At 31.4% G+C, this 5,000-nt stretch overlaps 1 protein-coding gene across 1 annotated transcript in view; it reads right to left on the reverse strand.

The window, feature by feature from the left end:
• LOC113822206 (zwei Ig domain protein zig-8) overlaps window positions 1-5,000 on the reverse strand; it is a 98,044-nt gene that overhangs the window by 53,152 nt on the left and 39,892 nt on the right. The window lies entirely within an intron of this gene.

The following is a 5,000-nucleotide window of genomic DNA, read 5'->3' on the forward strand; positions in this document are numbered from 1 at the left end:
AGGACAAACAGGTGCAGGAAGTGAAGGAAGCGCCGCGGAGGAGTAAAGTGGTACGGATTTTTCTAAGGAAATGTCCGAAATTACCCGGATGTTGCAGCAAATGATGCAGAGAATGGACGTTATAGAAAAGAAAAAAAAATGGCCCAAGTTTCGAGCGGAGAAACCGAAGAACAGGAAGAGGGGGAGGCTATAAAAGAAACTCCCGCTAATGACTCAGTTATGAAACAAACGTATTCCTGCAAAAAAAACAAAATTTAAAAAGTGAGATAATTATTAAGAGAAAGAAAAGAAAAAAAAAGGAACAAGATTCAAATACCGAGTTAATTATTAAGGGAAAGAAAAGGAAAAACAACAGTGAGTGTAGTGGGAGGAACAACCTCTGCGGCTTTCAGATCCGTCCTGCTGGAGTACAACGACCAAAAAAAAAAAGAAATACACCTTAATTAATGGGAATATGTGCAAGACGAGTGGGCAAACATTCAAGATATGCTAGAGAAATATAAGGACACGGTAGAGCATAGTGGAACCTCATACCATTATCGTTTAGATTTCAGAGACAGCAGGTTTCACTAAATATGCACGACAAAGGACAGTTCATTTACACTATCCTCATACGCCTATAAGTTAAGATAACGTGGGGATGACCTGAGTGCTTGTCCTTCGCAAATTAACAGCTACACACACGGGTCGCCTACGGTACCTCACAGCCCATCTGTGAGTGTTCGTACGATCTTTCTCTTTTATAGACCATTAACTTTGAATATTTGTATTATTGTATCTTATGTTTTTTTCTGATAATACACCTATTTTTTGTAAGAGAACTGTGAGTCCACACAGAGACTTATCAAGATCAGGGTGAGGATAACAAACGTTACCACATCCTTTCGAGATGTAATCTTTTGTCTCAATAGAGCTTGATCAGGAGTCGAGTCTCCCTCTCTCTCCTGCCATAAATATATATATATATCCTCCCCACCTTATATATATACTATATATATCCCCCTATATTCCCTATCATATATATACATATATATATATATATATATATATATATATATATAAATATATATGTATACACTTTATTTATATATATTTATATAATAATACACTATCTAAAATTATATATGTCTCTCTATATATATATATATATAATATATATATATATATATATATATATATATATATATATATATATATATATATATAACTTACTTTCTTTCTCTCTATATATATATATATATATATGCTCCTTCATCACTCCCCTTCCTCCCCAATGCATACCCAATCTGCACCTTCCCAAAGAACGGTTCATTTAAACCTGAGAACGATTAAAGTTACCGCCTTCAAACGCAGACTTTACTTTCTCGTTTCTTAGTTTTTTCTATTTTCTATTTTCTCCTTCTTCGTTTCTTTCTCCTTTGTTTATTTATCATCAGTGCTTATCGTGTTTTCTTATGTATTATGGCTTTTTGTTTCTGATTATGATTCTTCTTTTTCTCTTCTTCTTTTTATTCATTTTTTTGTATTATTCCTTTATCCTCTTCAGTATTATCTGTCGCTATTTTTTTCATAATACTGTTATCATTATTCCTCATTCCCTTCGACTTCACCTTCTTTTCACCTCATCCTCATCCCCTTCACCTCCTCCTCCTCCGCCTCCTCTTTTTTCTACTCCTCCTCCATTCCCTCCTCCTCTCCCTCTCTATTATATCTCTTCTTCTTCTCTAGCTCCCTCCCCCTCCTCCTCCTCCTTCTTTTGTCCTTCTCTTCCTCCTCCCCTCCTTCTTCTTCAATACTTTCTTCTACTTCCCTTTTCCTTTTCCTATTCCTCCTCCCTCCTCTTCTTCTTCTTCTTCTTCTTCTTCTTCTTCTTCTTCTTCTTCTTCTTCTTCTTTCATCTTTTTATTTCCTTTTTTCTTCATCTTTTTCTTCTTCTTCTTCGTCTTCGTCTTCATCATCGTTTTCTCCTCCTTCTTCTTATTCTTCTTCTTCCTCCCTTCTCTTCTTTTTCATTTCTCCTTCTATCTCTCTCTTCTCCTTCTCCTTCACTTCTCGCTAGCTACTTTTCTTCTTCTTCTTCTTCTTCTTCTTTTTCTTCTTCTTCTTCTTCTTTCATCTTCTTCTTCTTTCTTCTTCTTCTTCTTCTTTCTTCTTCTTCTTCTTCTAACTTCTTCTTCTTCTTCTTCTTCTTCTACTTCTTCTTCTTCTTCTTCTTCTTCTTCTTCCTCCTCCTCCTTTTTTTCTTCCTCCTTTCCCGCTTCCTCTTCTTCCTCCTCAATCTCTTTTACTTTTTATATCCTGAATGAATGACATCAAACTTACATTGTTTGAAATCAAAGTTAGCTTGACGATCGCCGAATATCCATTTTTTTTTTTTTTTTTTTTTTTTTGTTCTTTTTTTATCACAAAGTTTCGACCGAGTTCTTTCAACCCGAAGTCTGAATCTGGATATTTGCAAAGTCCTATTTGATCTGACAATGCAAGTGCAACGTCGCGATTGAAGGAGAGCGAAATTATAATGGGATAACCCTCGAATTGAATGTTGACATCCTTCCTTGGGGATGAGCGAGCCTATACACTGGTAAGTTGCTGTTGTCATTATCATCATCATCTTTATTATCCGTATTAATATTTGTTTTGTTTCTGTTATTGATGTTATTGTGGATGTTGTTATTGTCATCATTATTTTGTTTCTTTTTTATTATATTGTTATTATCATCATTATTATCATTATTGTTATTATCATTACTGTTATTACTATTATTCTCTTTGCTATTTTTCCTTTTTTTATTATTTTGTTATTATCATCATTATTATTATTGTTATTATTATTACTGTTATTACTATTATTCTCATTGCTATTCTTCCCCATCATTATCAGCAGCAGCAGCATTGTTACTATCATCATTGTTATCTTTATCGTTATTATGGTTATTATTATCATAATTCCTTTATTACACTCATTGTTTTTATTATTATTATTAATTGTTATCATTATCATCATTATCATTATTATTACTATTATCATTATGATGATGATGATGATGATGATGATGATGATGATGATGATGATGATTGTTAGGTATTATTATTGATGATCGATTATTATTATTAGTATAATCATTATTATTATTATCATTATTATTATCATTATTATCTAATCATAATTGTCATCTTATTAATGTTATTATTATTAATAGTATTATGTTAAAATCATCAATAGAATGTTATTGTTATCATCACTATTACTACTACTATTATGATTATTATTATTACTATTATTATCATCAATTTTATTATCATCATTATCATTAATATAATTCTAATGTTGTTATTATCATTATTATTAATATCATCATCATCATTATTTTTTGCTGTCATTATGATTATCATCATTATCATCAATATTATTATAATAAAAATTGTCTTTATTGTGATTATCATCATCATCATTATTATAGTAATGATAATTCCTGTTATTATGATCATTATCATTATCATTGTCATTGTCATCATTATGATTATCATGATTATTATTACTGTCGTTATTATTATTATCATTATTATTATCATCATAATTGTTATTAATTTTCATGATTTAGAATTACTATCATTGCTACTGCCATTAATGTTATCATTATCCTTATTATCTTTATCATTATCATCATTATCACTATAGCTATTATCATTATTATTATTATCATTGTTGTAATTTCTGTTAGTATCATTATTGTTACAAATGTTATAGTTATTATTATCATCATTGTTATTATTAATACTATTATTATTTTCATTATCATAATTATTATGGTTTTCATTATAATTGTTGTTATTATTATCATCATCATCATTATTTTGTTACTATTATGATCATTACATTCATTATAATTATTCTCATGACTGTCAGTGAGTACTATCTTTTCTTTTAATTGCCTTATTAATTATGACTGTTTCGCTACTACCATTATGGCAATCAATATCATTAGAACTATTATTAGTTTCGTATTACTATTGTTTTTTGTAACACCCTTTTCATTATCGTCATTGTTTTTTTTTCTGTTAATGATGTTGTTGTTGTTGCTATCATCATTTTAGTAGAATAAGTAAGAAGTAGAAGAGAATAAGGAAGAAAAAGAGAAAAGAAAATCCCCTTTGCTTCTTTTTTTTTTATTTTCATTATTCTTTATTCTTCATACAAAGTGTGTGACATGTAGAGACAAAAATTGAGACAGTGTAAACAAGGAGGAAAGAAGAAGAAGAATAGAGAAAGAAGAAGAGAAAAAGAAGAAGAGAAGAAGAGAAGAAGAGAGAAGAAGAGAGAGAGAGAGAAGAAGAGGAGGGAGGAGGAGGAGAAGAAGAGAGAGAGAGAGAGAGAAGAAGAGAAGAGAGAGAGAAGAGAAGAAGAAGAAGAAGAGAGAGAGAAGGAAGAGGGAGAAGAAGAAGAAGAAGAAGAAGAAGAAGAAGAGAAGAAGAAGAAGAGAAGACAGAAGAAGAAGAGAGAAGAAGAGAATATGAACAAGACAGAACAAAGAAGAAGAAGAAGAAAGGAGAGAGAGAGAGAGAGAGGAAGAGAGAGAGAGAGAGAGAAGAAGAGAAAGAAAGAAAGAAAGAGAGAGAGAGAGGGGGAGAGGGCGAGAGAGAGAAAGGCAGAGAGACACAAACAATCCAAAGGAAAGAAAACAAAAACAAAAAATAAAAAATAAACGTAGATATTAAGAAATGTATAATAAACGTGTCCAAAACCTCACTGACTCATTCATCCAATTATCCAAAACTTGGAGGCCCTTCGCTCCCTTTATTGGCAAAATCAATTATCAAACATAAACAGAGGAAGACAATTATATACCAGAGAGCGTTCAAAACTGACGCCGGAAGTTATCTGGTAGTTATTTGCATCTAATCAAAAGGTTTCTGGTTGAGACGCATGCGAGAATAATGACTCAGAAGGGAAAAACAGAGCAAGTCATTATCCTTTGTGTAGTCTCAACTGCGGTAGTGGG

The sequence above is a fragment of the Penaeus vannamei genome, chromosome 17 (assembly GCF_042767895.1).
Source record: "Penaeus vannamei isolate JL-2024 chromosome 17, ASM4276789v1, whole genome shotgun sequence".
NCBI classification, from domain to species: domain Eukaryota; kingdom Metazoa; phylum Arthropoda; class Malacostraca; order Decapoda; family Penaeidae; genus Penaeus; species Penaeus vannamei.